Raw genomic sequence first — 15,917 nt, forward strand, 5'->3', positions numbered from 1 at the left:
GTCTGAAACTAGGTCTGGGATGGCCTGTGTCCATGAAATGAGAAAACACTTATTATCATTGTTCATTTATTTGAAACTATATATTTCTTCATTCCTATGTTATGCTTATATAGCTATATACCTATATATGTATATTTATTATTCTTTTATATGTATTATTTGAACACTCTAATCTTATTTGGATATGAAAGCCTATTATTGGCTGATTGTCTGTTTGTTCCTAATCTTTCTTTATTGTATTTTCTAAATAGTTTATCATCACTTGCTATATTTGTGGAGCAATTCCAATAATCGAGCTCGTTAAGTAATGTATAAATCTACTGTTTGTGGATTTTGACTCTCAGTGTGAAATAAATAGGCTACATGCATGCATACAAACTATGACAACCTCAGTTAATGACAAATACAAAACGTGCTTAATGTGTGTCAACTGTCTGGAAGAAACACAAACATATACTGGGTACATGCACTGTGCCAACACTTAACTGAAGTTCAGCAAGCCTAAACACTCAATAGCCCTAGTGTGCTGGTACTTGAAGTATAAGAATGATGACTTTCTTACATGTTGAGCTTAATAAATGATTGATGTTTACCAGATGTCATTTAACATGGTTGATGTGTGAATGGCATAGAACACAAGATCCATGAACACATTCCTTCAATAAACACAAAAGACACGTGTTGCAGCACAGTATTTGATTTGAGCTCAGTGTCAGTCATTTCTGTCGATTGTCTCTTTTCCCCTGCTGTGAGTAGAGCCCAACCAGTTAGGTTCAGCTAACTGAACCAGAAGGAGGAGGAGACTCAGGGGTGGCAGTGTGGTGTTGTTGTGCAAATGTGTTTGCAGGCTCCCATGTGTCATCCCAGGTTTTGCCACTGCAAAGTATCAGAACACAACAAGTTGTTATCAGACAGTGCAAACTTTAAGATCATGTTTAAACAAAGCAAAACAAAACACTCAAATGAATGGATTTCATTCATGATTAAGAGTGTTTTCATTTACAGACATTCAGTTTGTTGAAGTGGCTCAATGTAACTGAAGAGGAAATTGAAAAAGTCCACTTTTTGGGGTCAGGGTCAAAGGTCGGTTATGTGGTCTAATAAGGAGCTATGACATGAACACTTGAAGAAACAGAGTGAGTTTCAACATTTGAGTATTCTGTATTCTTGATGAGATTGAAAGAAAAACACCTTGGCCTGTAACACACAGACACATGACTTTTGTGCAATGTTTTTTTATTATGCTCTGCGTAAAAAAAAAGAAAAACACTAGAAAAGGTTTGAGGCTGTTTCAGAAAGCAGGAAACTCTGAGCCTAACAGCTAAAATACATGGGAAATGGATGTGGGACGTGTACATATGCAGGATGCAATGGGTTTGTTTGACCTGCTACAGTCAGTGGCCTGTGGTTGCTGCCAGCTTCAATGTGTGCATGTTGAGTTGAGCTAAGTCATAATGAAGTTTGTTCTGAAGGTTTTAGAAGCTTGGCTACTTCACTTGCCTTCTGGTACAATGAGGTATTTATCTTCATCATTTGAAACAGATTGTACTTGTTTTCTACACTGTTTGATGTCGGAGGGCTGCATAGCTGCACGTCGAGAAGAAAAAGACATGAGCTGTGGAAACATTCAGTAGGGTCGTGGCTCCAAAAGCCATGTAACACTTTCAATTAGATACTGTATAATCGGGCATGCTGCAGCAGCCATGTCACACCACATGCACCCCATGTATTTTCTCTCTCTCAAGTTGTCGGATTCAGGACTGAAACTCTGAGTTGGTTGAACCTGACGGAATTCATGTTCATGGTTGTTACGTCCCCGTTACAGCCCACGTGACAATGGTAAACAAAAAAAGCCTTCAGAAATGGATCTCTGATACTACCATTCTAATGCATGTATATGCAGATTGAGAAGATTTCTCTGTAAATAAAACAGTTACATTGGTCAAAAGTATCAATAACTTCACAATAAAGTTTGATTCTGTGTTCCATTAGTTAATCATGGAACATACTTACATTTCCTTGAATCAAGATTTGCTATTCACAGTCTATTTAAGAGAGTCATTGTTTCTTCTTCACTCAGAAATATTAACATATAGGCTTATCACAAATATGATTTGGATTGTATTTTTTCTTCATTGTATAAATTCTATTCTGGCGAACAGTGGGAACATTTACATCCTGAGTGAAAGAAACAAATAGTTAGTAACGCTTCACACCCATTTAGAATTTTAAAACTGAGATCTTACATTATATACACAATAAACATTGTAGTGGAACTTATAAAAAAAAGCACATGCATTATGCTGAGTTGAGAAATATAATCAAGAGATGGAATCAATGTTTTTATGGACTGAATCAATCAGGAAACAGCTTATGTGATACACAGAGAAACCAATGGTTTGTTGAAGAAAACCTGCCGGCCATCAGGTTCTGTTCACAGAGTCATGTAGTTTAAGGTAACTCTCCTTCTGGAAATGGAAATGGAGTTCCCTAAAATTCCCACTGCTATTCCTAAGTCTTCTCCTCTTCCTCATCTTTCTTACTGCTTCTTCCTGCCCTGTTATCCTTCATGTATTCTAATATCGCTGCTGACACTGCTCTCATCCTCACTGCAAAATGCTGCTGGAATAGGTTCCTACAACCTATCTACCCCAGGCACTACACCTCTTTTCCCCACAATTGTGAGGATAGCTCTCAGCTACCATGGGCTCACCAAGTTCAAACAGGAGGTGCAGCAAATACATGACACATGTGCTACTTTTGTTATGGTCCTACAAACATGCTGCAACACTTTCTTGGACTCTTCATGAAACAGTAGTGGAGATAGAACAATTGTGTATGAATTCTTAGCACATAGAGCAAGGCAACCAGCACACTTTCACTTCTTCTTTCCCCTACACACACAGAGATAAGGAACAATCATTTGAGCTGTTCATACAACCACTGGATAGTTGTATCTTTGAAAGGCAAGAATGACTCACTGAGACAAACAAGAAACCAAATGAAGAATATAGAAAATGAACATGCTATAAAATCTTACCTCATGTATCCTTCTCCCAGAAATTGAGCCAAACTGGAATATTTTCTGTCTACTACATTTTCGACAACCTAATATGAGGAAAAGAGAAGAAAAGTTTATGAAGCCATGAATGCAATGCTTTGTAGCTTCATCAAATATCAAAGTACTGACTTTTTAGTCAAGAAGTGGATTTATGTTAGGTGATCTGTATTCTGTTTTGTCCTTTGTTTTCGCCACACTGCAAGATGAACCGCACTGGGTTTTCATAGGACTGAAGTCACATTGTCAAAACTCTTCATAAACTTAATGTTTACTGTTTTCATAACTGTTAAAACATATTCAAAACACTTAGAGTTCTTGAATTTCTGCACTAACCATGTTGAAATATATATATGTAGAAAATATCTTAGTATAAATGAATCCAAGATAAAATGAAATAATCATTCCAAACAGCTGCCAAATCCAGGAGAGAGGAAGGACTAGCGTCACATTCCTGTACAGTATAAATCATTATACTACACGTGTTGCTTTGTTGTGTAATTATTATAGTTGCAGCCCTGGAATTTCATCAACTTGTTTTTGCTTTCAAAAGTACTGTAAATGACTTGACACAGAGATATAGACAAAGGAAATGGAAGCAAATGAAATAATATTCTTAACGTGTAACAAATAGTTAGTTGATCCTACGTGTCAAAAACTGAGATCATACATTATATACACAATAAACATTGTAGTGTACTTGTACATGCATTATGCTGGGCTTTTGCTGGACAATGAATGCGCTTCCATGCCAATTCTTTGATGGACTGAATCAATGAGGAAACGGCTTATGTGATACACAGAGAAATGAAAACATTTGTTTTCCTTTGCTTGGTGCGTACCTTTACTCAATTTCTGCTAGTTGTTACAATGTGTTACGTGTGACAGTGTGTGTTTTCTGGCTGAGAATTGTTGCCAGTGTTTTGGTCCAACAAGCTGATTTTGACGCATGAAATGTTTTGCTGCTTTGAGAGGTGAGATTAACTGTTTGGACAAGATGCATTTTGGTAATGCGACTGCATGTGGCTTCACTACTGATCACTGCAAGTTAGCAAAGACAAGTCAGAAATCAACATTAATCATGTCTCTGGTTAATGTTAATGTAAACTGTGGCCGCTTCAGAGTGCCAACCAACACTCAGGTCATTAAATATAGAAGAATAGAATATTGTGTACTGGATCCTGATTCAATGACCCGAATGAAGCCTGGCTTTTCCAACCAATAATTGCCCAAAGTCAAATGAGTCTGGGAGCCAATTTATTAATGCATGCAAAACAAAACTTACCCTTTTTCTTCTTAAGCCCCTCCTTCTTTAACTGGGAGTCATTTCCTCTCTTCCTCTTCTTCATTGCTGCAACAGTGGTAGAGGTAGAACAAGAAGAAGAAGAGAGAGACGGACAAGGGACAAGGTTCAGGACAAATACAGTCTCCTAGGTGTGGTCACCTTGCTCCATGGCGAGGCTGCTGTGCTGCTCCTCGTCCTGGCTGTGGCCCATACCCTCGACGGGGCTGTCACCCTGCTCCATGGTGGGGTTATCAGGCTCTGCTGATGGGTCAGTGTTGGGCTGCTGTTCTGTTGAGGTCATTCAAATATATTTTTCAATTCTTCTCAAATTAAAACTCAAATATATGTTTCAAACAAAGGCATTCTGAACAAAAAATCTTGCTCTTACCCTTAGTCAAAAGAAATTCATAAGCCCTCCTCATCTTCTCCAAGAAGTTTTTGGTGGTAGATGTGAGGGGCAAATGGGTTATTATGTCAGCTACCCACTTGTTAGAGGCCTTCTTGTCTTTTTTTCCCATAAATAAAATGGGCTTGTAGCCTATGGCCTCAAGTTTTCGCACCTGAAATAAAAAGTAACCAGTTGGCACACATTAGTTAAACCCATAGCATGATTGGACACTTTAGTACTGTAGCAAGCATTTAATGGCAGTTAATGGAGTACAGTGGAAGAAAAGGAGCCGCAACTTGTTTGATTTAGATCAAATGAATAAAAATGAGCCTTTTCACTTACTGCAATACGGGCTGAATCAATAATGCGGCCAACATTCCGGTTTGGGACGATACCTTGACCCCACTTGCTGTCCAATGATGCTGTCTTTTCCTTCAACTTCTTCTTCATTGACAGGCTCACATAACACATGCTGCAAGTTTTGAGGCTTGCAGCATTGAGTGTCTGGCAAGATGGACAGGGCCTGAACTTTGGACGTGTCATGACACACACTGATATAAACAAAAACAAGACAGATAACAAGATATTTTTTTACAGACAAGAACTTAATACTGACAGAAAGATACACAAACAGCAACAGAAAGACTGACAAGTACAACACAGCACGGGCAGGATAACAAGACAGACAGACGTGGCTCTAAAAAGTGCCTTTGGTTTGCGTTTTAGAAACGATGCTTCAAGGAGGGACAAATGGAAGAAGACAATTGAAGGACCTGTTGGAGAGAAAACACTTTGAACCAACTATTCAGAATTGAACAGCCTAGATTTGACATCTGTGTTCTCCTCATCAGAACGTTGACATCATACTTAAGACTACCAACATACTGACCGTTCACACTACTCATTTCAATTCAATTCAATTCAAATGGGCTTCATAGGCATGCAGGTTTAAATAACAATGAATCACTACTCTCCATTTATGATATGCTGGACTGCTAAGTTATAAAGCAATTATGTATAGCCTATATTCTATTCTATTTACATTGTACTATTTTACTATGACTGTGCCCAGAATGATTCCATTGTGCTAGGGACCACAATGGAAATGAGCCTATGGGCTTTATTGTGTCATCCCTGACTATTTTGTATTTGAATCTATGACACACAGAGTGCTTGATTCATACTATATCAATAATGGTCAAATCAAATCAATCAATCCAAACTTTGACCCAGTAAGCCAGTGTACAAATGGTTCAGACAGTTTCATGTCAGTCTTCTACAGCCCTTCAAATGAAGTGGTGGGCCTACGTATATAACATAAAGTTGAATTGAGCACGGAAAAAGCATCATGTGCTAACTACTGGCTTACAGCATCACGTGTTAGCTAACCCTACGTGCATTTGGTGCAGCAAGTTATACCTCAATGTCTTAAATAGTTACTGTACATCAAATGATTACCCTGCTCTCCTAAAGATGCTAACAAAAACTTATTTTCTTGACCTGACACATTTTAAGGCGTACATTTAAGGATTTTATCTCGATATGTCACCTGTCTAATTAATTTATCAGTGTACTTACCGAGGGGGAAAACAGCAATGGGACGCTGCATCTGGGTTGCCAGGTCTAAGACAGAATCAGCCCGAAATCTACAAGATCCATGTGTGAATGTGCTGATCTGAAGTTAGTTTGGTAGGATTTAGGAATAAATTAAGTATATCACTTAACATATGGGTTTCTATATATTCCCCATATAATGTGAATGCAAAAATAGGTCTACCCCAGCCAGCAGACAAAGACTTCAACCCGCGGGACTTCAATTCCGTAGGAATAGCGCGGACATGGCAACGCCGTCTCATCGCATACAATTACGTCACACACTTCTGATTTAGAAAAAAGTACACTTTTCCCAATAAAAATAATAATCTTTACTTTTGCATCATTCTTTAAAAATACTATGGCTCGTGTTGTGATAAGAACTGCTTGCGAATCCCTGCTGTGACTGCAGATTTCCACAAAAGTGGGCCAAAATACGTTTCTTGAGTATTAAATAATCTCTGTAATCGCGATTACAAACCTCAGAGACAGAGAAATAAAAAGCATTTGAGCCTATTATTTGCTGTAATATTGCCTAATTGTTGTATGGCCTAACACAATACTCAAATCATATAATTTATTGTAACCAATCAATCAATCAATCGATCAGCAATATTGCCCCGTATTCATCAGCACACAACGGACTGCGGTCTCCCCGACTCGGTCCCGTGGCGTCATATGCAGATGTTATGGGAGCTCTATAGAAGTCAACCTGACTACCCCAAGCGTTGAAAATTGACGCTAAAGGGGTACCCAGTACGTTAAGAACTGACGTGAGGGGACACTGCCCGATCGTCACGCATGGGACGACTTGGGAGTGAGACCGTGTTGGTCCTGAAGACAGAGACGTCCATCCCCAATTACACAGTGCGACCACCTGGAGAGCTTCTTGATCCAGGAGAGAGCCTTGACCTGTCTGCTGCAAACAGAGAACCACTCTCATACACAAGTCCAACGCTGATGTGTCTGCCATGGTTGTCAACCTCCTCTGCAAGGGCTCTGCAAAGCTCTTGGTGTAGAAGAACAAGCTGAAGCTATTATACACCTCATCCAAGTCCAAAGGCCACAAAGCTACAGCATAGCTACTGTCAGAGTGGGAACAATGATGCATGTGTGCTGCAGGTAAAGGGTTTTCTAGTCTTCTAGTCTAGATGACCACTCAAACCCCATCACACACACTTTCATACAGCACATCTATGTGCAGCACATTTTTCTATCTGCCAGCACAGACGGCAGAAGCAGGAATCAAACCCCCAACCCTTACGTTGAAAGACGACTGGCTCTACTACTGAGCTACAACACCTCTGGACCTGTGGTCCGATACAAACCACTAGAATGAAGAATGAAGTGTTCTAGAACAGCAAAGTGTCTAAAAGAGCCTCAGTGACAGCAGGTGGTCACATGTCAGCCAAAGAGAATCAGAACAGCCAAAGTCACTGAGATGGAAAACACGACGAGACACGACAGGTTGAGACAGCACAGGCTGCAGTTAGCTGTGGAGACCACCTGCTGATCTAAGTCACTGAGGAAATGCTTTATGAAGAGTCTGCAGTGTCTGCCTGTGACCACAGTGACATTGGATGTTATCCCTACAGATGCAAACCAGGGTCAAGGATGATATCCCTGTTCAGGAGGCTCATTCTTCTGTACAGGAAATAAAAAAGTACACACAGGAGTTGTTGATGAAAGGATGGATCGTAAAGTCTCAGTCCCCGTACGCCGCACCTGTGTGAGAGAAAAAAAGGACCCTAGTCATTACGTCTTTGTATCAACGCCCAACAAACACCCTCTCCCTCGCATGCAGGACTGGCTTCACTCACTTCTCTCTTAGATCAGGGCAAAGCCTACCATCAAGGCTTCACTGCTCAGGGTTCCAGGCGCCCCGTGGGTCTGTATGAATGGATCAGAACGCCCTGTGACACACTGAGGGATGACCTGCAGGCATATTGCAAGTATTCTGTTTATTGACTTTGCACAGAAGATTTATGTCGTTGCTTCATAAAAACTGTGAAGAATATTGAAGCTGCACTATGTTCATTGGTAATGTGCTTTATGCTGTTTAATGGTACAATGTTATTGTGTTATCTTTCTAACCAGAGGCTTTTGCACTGAAAATGTTTGAATGTGATGAGTGTAATCATTACAGACTTTACTGTAAATGCAGTAAACCTCATACTCTGATGTGATAGAGTGTACATTAGAAATGGGACGTGTTTATGACTGAAACAGGAACTGACACTCGGGAAAACGTTATGTTATTTTTCTATGTGACCCATTAAAAATGCAAACACATAATAAGTTGAAAATAGAAAGAAATTGGACAGTGCAGTGTGGTTTTTATTATTATTTATTTAACCTTTATTTCTCACTGAGACACAGGCTCTCATTTCCAAGAGACAACTGTCAGACAATCACAGAACAACACAGTTACAGACAGACAGCACAACAATAAAGGAAATGTCCAAAATGTCACGTGAACAAACACATTCAAACACCGTCTCCAGTGACTCTAAAATCTAAATGTTAAATGTGTCCTCTGGGTACAGGAAATCAAAACTGTACCAGTGCAGAATGGTATGACATTATGAGAATGAACACACTTCACTAAGAACATGGTTCTTATTTCCTAGGTTTAACTTCTTGGGGAGCAGGGTTGCTTAAATATTTGTGGCCCACGTTGCTGAGATAGGAGTAGAGAGATCTGGTCCTCACGAAGAACCCAGGACCCTCCTGGTTTGAAGAATGGACACAAAGACCTCATCAATGACTCTGATGACTGGGAAGAGGAAGATGAACTCTAACTTCCAAGTCTGTGTTGCTCTGAAGGTCCGTCAATCTGACCTCTGACCTCCAATAACATGATCATACATGGAAGGAAACACCTTTCTAGTAAGATTTGACCTCCTTGACATTTGGTAGCGTGGTTCAGTACATTCAGAACATGTTTAAATCCAGGCTTTTCCACCTAAGGTCACTTTTCTGATGCTACAAACACGTCTATAGCACTAGTTACCGCTTTAGTGCAAGTTGAATTTAGAGCAAGTTTTGCTCCAAATGAGGACAGAAGAGTTATCTGTGTTAACAGAGTTGTTTTCAGAGTTATGTCTACGACCTCATGATGCATGTGGAGACGTCCTGTGCTTTGCTACTCACACATAACATGGTTTACACACCATGACAAGAACATTGTTGACAACATTCACAGGGGAACACAAAATATTTCCATACCAGTGATTTCAGAGAATTCTATTGCATTTATGACATATATTATCTCAAGGCACTGTACACAGACAACATCATGGAGCACTACAGACTACAGACCCAGCCAGGGACCAGTTCATCCGAGCCATAACCCCCAGGAGGCTGCGCATTCAGACCCATCTCGCCCATCCCCGCTCCTTACAAGAGGCTTTGGAGCTGGCTCTGGAGAGGGGGACTGTGGAGGGCGGGACCAAAGCGGCCCTGGAGAAAGTGATCCTACGGTGAGAACCGCTGCATGCGCTGACATGACGGAAGTGATCCGGAGTGCCACACGCCCTCCCCAACGCCCCCTGCTCTGCTGGGGATGCGGACACCCTGCCCGTATTGGATCACAGCCCCATTCTCCCTGCACCTACTATCCCACAGACAGTGACTGACCCCTTCCCACCACACACACCTTTGACTACACAGGGGCATAGCCCCACCCTCCCATTCTGCTCTTATCAATGAGGCCGAATGAAATAAATCAGGTTGTTCAACTCCAGGAAAGTCTCAGAGACATTAAGTCCTGGATGACCGGTAACTTTCTACTTTTAAACTTTTATACTCGGCCCTAAACACCTCAGAGAAAAACTTTCTGATCACATTGTCACTTTAGATGACATCACCATGGCTTCCAGTTGTGTCCACTGTGAGGAACCTTGGAGTTACTTTTGACCAGGAAATGTCATTTGATTCACACATAAATCTCATTTCAGTGTAACCTGGTTAAGAATCCTTACTAAAAAAAATAATGAATAATTAATGAATTATAAAAGTTCATATTTGGTTAAAATGTTATTAAAAGTGTATTAAAAATGTAAAAGGAGTAGTTCATAAAGGTTAAATAGGTTGATAAAAGAGTATGGTGTAATAAATGACATAAATGTTCATGTTTAAATATTTCATTTTATTTTGAAGAAACTCATGGGGAGAGAGGAAGTTCTGATTGAGAAGAAGCGTGATCCTGGTCACTGATTTGATTAAGGTGTGATTGACAGGTTCAGACCGGAGGTGAGCGAGTGAAGAGTGTGTGGTTTTTGGGGTAAACTTGACAGAGAGAGCGAGCGACGACGACGTGAGTGTGAAATTTTATAAAGATAATAAGTTAAGTGTGTAGTTTTGCGTGTCTAAGAGATTGTCTGCTCGACTCTCGGAACCTGGACATTGGAGCTACTGTTGTTTTGGTGTACAGTTTGAGAAGTTTCAGTGCGGAACTTCTATAATAATATAAAATGTAATTGTGTTCATTTATTGACTCCTTCACATAAATATCATGTGTTCATATTTCTGCTCAACTGGATTAAAATGGCGGCTGTGCTCTTTGTTTACCCGTTGCCATGGTGAATCATAGTATCAGAGCTCCATTGATGATGGCTTTTTTCATTCCCAACGCACACACTGAACACAGAGTGAACTGAACTAATGCTGATCAGCTGTTGTGAAACCAAAAACTGGTAAATCTAGAGTTAAGGTTTTAACTCAGAGTTTGTTGAACCTGCTTTCTGAAACAGGCCCTGGTCTCAACTCTGGATTGTCATGGTGTTGAGTTTCTAATAGACTTCCCTAAAATTCTAGATAAGAGAGCTGCTCCAGCTGCACGGGAGCTGCTGAGGGAGCTAATGCCAGGGGAGTGGCTAACTGACTTAGCTTCTATGGTGCGAAGCTGAGTTTCTACCTCACTAAGCCTCACCTCCAGTGTCATTATCACTAAAGGAGGCAGAGGAGTAACTCAACATGTGGCACACAACACAGGAGAGAGCAGGAGAAGGAGAAGCCATCGCTGCTAAGCTAACTTGTCACGCTAGCAAAGAAAAACCACAGTACGTGAATCGTGAGAGTGACAGTGAGAGTTTAAGTAGCGGGTGAAAGTATTAACCAATTTACAAAACGAGTGCTTGTTCAGTTCATCGATCGTAACAGTAGATCAATCACAGAGAGAGCAGGAGACACAGCGTAACACCGGTGGAAGAGTATGGTGTTATATTTGGGCCACATTCATGAAGGAACAATGTGAGATTTTGAGCACAGAAAAATATATTTTGCAAGCTTAATACATGTATTTGCATGTTTGCAAATATTCATTTTAACAGTTTAATCAATTTTACTCGTATGTCCTCTCACATCTCAAATCTCAACCTTCTGTGCTCGCTCTTCTTTACCCGAGCGCTCGCTCATCTTTACCCGAGCGCTCGCTCATCTTCAAAATATATCTTAATTGTTGGGGAACAACAGTTATGGGCAATCATTTGATTGTTAAAAATAATGAAATTATTATGTTTAATAGTTGTTTATTTCTTAAATATTTTTGAAAAATAAAGTAAATGTTAATTTTGTAAATCGGGGCACCACCCTGAAAACGAGAAGAGACAATCAATCTACGGTATGTGTGTAAAATCAGTCTACGCAATCCTAATATTCCAATAAAACAATTTTGAAGGAATAGATTTGTGCACTGGCTCTCTGAACCCCAGCATACGTGCACAAAAGACACAGAGCGTTTAAGTGAATAAACAATATAACTTATAATAATATGAATTAAGCAACTTGAATCCATCTAGATCAATGAATATCAAAAGCACAATGAAAATCAAGTTATTTGAATTAACAAAGTCACTCACTACAACTAAAAATCACAGACACTGGTGTTTTATGTTGTTCATAATTTGTGTGATTATTAGTTGTAGTGAGTGACATTTGTTAATTCAAATAACTCAATTTTCATTGTTTCCAAAACATAATCAGGGACAGTAAATGAGTCATTACACACATTATTCTGTGTGTCATTGGATCATGACGTGTGACACTGAACAGCTCCTCTGCCGTGGATCATGGTTCTGATCACTTCCCCTTTGACCTCTCCTCTCTAAAGTGCAGATACAGTCATCATAGAGTAAACTTACTGAGGAAAAATGACCATCATGCAACTGTGCCCTTTTATCAAAAACAGCAGCACAAAGTTTGACCCTCCTTTCAACTCAAAGGTTGTGGGTTTGTGGGTTAAGGGCAAGACCCTTCACCTTGTGTTGCTCCTGACAGTTAATTATAGTTATTATATCTGGAAAGTATTTAATGGCAAGATGACAATTCTTCTCAATATTAAATAATGATTATAGTGAAAAACCTGAGCGCCCCAGGTCAGCCTGTTGTCCTTTGAATATACTACATGAAAAAAGCATTTTAATTGTCCCGGGAAGTCCAAACTGGCAGAGACCATCTGCATGTCAAAGTAACATCCATCATGTTTATTATGTGCCAGTATCAAAGCTCCTCCTCAAAGACTTCTCTAGTGTTCCATGTCACCTGGAAGGAGTTCTTACATTACAAGATAACCTCTAGTGCTCCACATCAGTTGGAACTCACACGGTTACATTACTGCTCTCTCTTCTAGTCTTACTTAAAAAAGAACGAATTTCCCAACCATGTCACTGCAAAGAATCATATCTTTCTTGATCGGTGATTGTTGTGGAGCACTCAGTCCTCTGTACAAGCGATTGGTAGACAACATCTTTCCAGCAAACCAAAAGAATGGGCTAGTAAAAGCCAACATGGAGAAGCTGACATTCTATGCCTTGTTGGTTCCAGAAGAGCTTGACTGTATTGGCGCTTACCTGTCTAAGAGAATGTCAAAGGATGTGGCTCGACAAAGATACAGGTATGTGTGCATAGCAATGGAAGCGCTGGACCAGCTGCTGATGGCCTGTCGCTCTCAGAGCATCAACCTGTTTGTGGAGAGTTTCCTGAAGATGGTGCGTGAGGTGCTAGAGTCGGACAAACCTAGCCTACAGATCCTAGGAACCAATTCGTTTGTGAAGTTTGCCAACATACAAGAGGACAACCCCTCCTACCACCGCTGTTACCATTTTTCTGTGTCACGTTTCAGTGACATGTGACACTCTAGCGACGAGGACCCCGATATCTGCTTCAAGATTCGCATGGCAGGTATCAAGGTGAGGATGACGGTGAATGACGACCTACAGGCCAATATCTGGGACCCTGAGCTCATGGACAAGATTGTCCCCTCTCTACTTTTCAACCTGCAGAGTGGAGAATGCACACAGAACCACTCCCCTTCGCTGCTGCGGATGTCAGAGAAAGAAAAGAGTGGCTTGGTGGAGTTGACAGAGTGCTGCTTTAGGGAGCTTCTGAGACGAGCTGCCTATGGCAAAACACTTATTAGTCTCATGGATTGGCATGACAACAGGTCCAAGCTCCCCAGCATGAGCAGCATTCTGGACATATCTGTGCTCAAGATCAAAGTGGTCAAGTGTTCCAGACAAGATAACTTATTCATGAAAGGTCACGGCCAGCAGCTTTACCAACACATCTACTTGGTGTGCAAGGAGCAGAGCAATGGTAGGCAGCATTACGAGAACCTTTTTGCTTTGTTTGCCATTTTGAGTGTGGAGCTGGCAAATCCAGAGGTGGTTCTGGACCTCGTTCGCCTGACAGTTGCATTGCAGGACCTGGCACTGTCAACTGACGAGGATCTGCCTATTAACAATCGCTGTGCTATTCATTCCCTGACTGCCGCTTACTTCAACCTTATTTGCCAGCTCACCACTATTCCACCCTTTAACAAGCATATACATGAGGTTATTAAGGTCAGGCAGGTAAATAGCCCTCACCTTTTACCCGAGGGTGTCTTCACAGACAACCCAAAGCTGCCTGCCTCACTGGAGAATGTGATGTGATGTTTTATTTCTCCAGTCAAAAATCTCTGAAGTCCTTGGGGGTGGTGGTTATAACACATAGAGACTTTCTATACCTTTCATTCCTCAGTACACAGAAGATGATCCATTGGTGAAACTGTCTCACAGGTGGAGTTACAGTCTAGAAATAGTCCAGAGAAAGAAGAGAGGAGAGTGACAGAGGAGATCACATTCAAAGCCTTGAAAAATGTCATCGTGGGCAGTGTGGATATGGAGGAGCAGGACAGGGAGTGGAGGAGACGAGTGATGGAGAAGTTTCAGAAGGCCCCCTTTAAGGAAATAGCTGCACATTGTGGTCCATTGTGGTCCATGTATAGGAGACTAAATCAAATCTTAGAGATTACAATTAGACCTCCACCCAGTCCTGCTGGAACCATGTTATCAAGTCATGGCCAAAGTCAAAGATCATCTGTACCCATCTATGACATGACATTTCCTGACCTGTTTTTGTACTAAACCAGAAAGTCAACTGAGGTGTTGAATAAGTATTGTACACACTTTAATGGCTGTAAAGTTGTTAACCACATCATTTACAAGAGATATTCAGCAATAACAAATGTTGTATCCAGGCCACTTTAAAACATTTTTTTAACTTAGTCCTCTGAAATGACAATTATTTCACTCAGCGGGCAGAACTTCAGGCCATCCTGAACAAAACCACCCACAGCCACCTATCTCTCTGTCTGTATGCATGTACTGTATATACACACAATTTACACAATGTTTTTTGGTTTTTTTAAATAATGATTTAATTATTAAGTTTCATTCAATTATTGTAAATAAAGTATTCAATTGTTCAAAATTGATTAAATAATCAATTAATAACCAAATTGTACATAATACAATATAATAATAACAAAACTGATTTATATGGAATTAGATTTTCAAACAACATTTTCAAGAAGCAAAAAAAAAAAATCGATTTAATCATTCAAAAATATTGTATTTTATTGTTTGAAAACACACTTTCACGTTCTTTGTGCCGTGGTCTTTTGTTTGTGGGTGGGCCTTAGGAAGCTGCCTGCTGATTGGCTGGAGATTTGGAGTGACAGCTCAATGGACCGGAAGTCATCACAGGCTTGAGTCCGTCTGGAGCCCGTTAGACCATGGATGTATTATAAGAACTGGATGTAGCTCCGCCCCCTCTGCCTTGAAGACAATGTTGTCATGGTGGCCACTCGTGGTACTGCAACAACAAATACTCATGCGGCCCAAAAAGCAATTTTCCCATTGAGCACAATAGTAAAAGAGACGCCTGTAAAAGTGTCCACAGGACACCTGGAGACATGGACACAGACATGTATAGATCTTTATATTCTATATTTTTAATTCATGGAGTTTCACATTTGTAAAACCTTCCTAAAGGCCATAAAAAGCCCAGAAACATCTTATTTCCCAGAGTGACGTCACAGCTGTGTACGAGCACAGCAAAGCGCGGTCATGTGACGTCTCGGGAACGGCTACTGTCAGGGAAACGTTCTATTATAGCAGCTCAGCCTCAAACTTCCGCTACTGAGGTTTCTGACTCCGGATGACCTGGTTGACGCGCTTTGCCTTGGTGATCGCTCTTTTGTACTCTGATTGAATGTCCACGCTGTTCGTTTCGTTGCAATATATTGGTTTTATTGCTGTGCGTTTTCT

General features: G+C 40.6%; 1 long non-coding RNA gene and 1 pseudogene across 1 annotated transcript; one reads left to right on the plus strand and one right to left on the minus strand.

The window, feature by feature from the left end:
- Positions 1-641: 641 nt before the first annotated feature.
- On the minus strand, positions 642-6,148 carry LOC122762435. Its single transcript, XR_006358709.1, has 5 exons — positions 5,074-6,148; positions 4,732-4,903; positions 4,344-4,631; positions 3,041-3,108; positions 642-876 (listed from the first exon to the last, which is right to left on the minus strand). It is a non-coding gene; the product is annotated as an uncharacterized LOC122762435 (long non-coding RNA).
- Positions 6,149-13,097: 6,949 nt separating this feature from the next.
- On the plus strand, positions 13,098-14,732 carry LOC122762436 (annotated as a pseudogene).
- Positions 14,733-15,917: the final 1,185 nt, after the last annotated feature.

The sequence above is a fragment of the Solea senegalensis genome, unplaced genomic scaffold (assembly GCF_019176455.1).
Source record: "Solea senegalensis isolate Sse05_10M unplaced genomic scaffold, IFAPA_SoseM_1 scf7180000015667, whole genome shotgun sequence".
In the NCBI taxonomy this organism is placed as follows: Eukaryota; Metazoa; Chordata; class Actinopteri; order Pleuronectiformes; family Soleidae; genus Solea; species Solea senegalensis.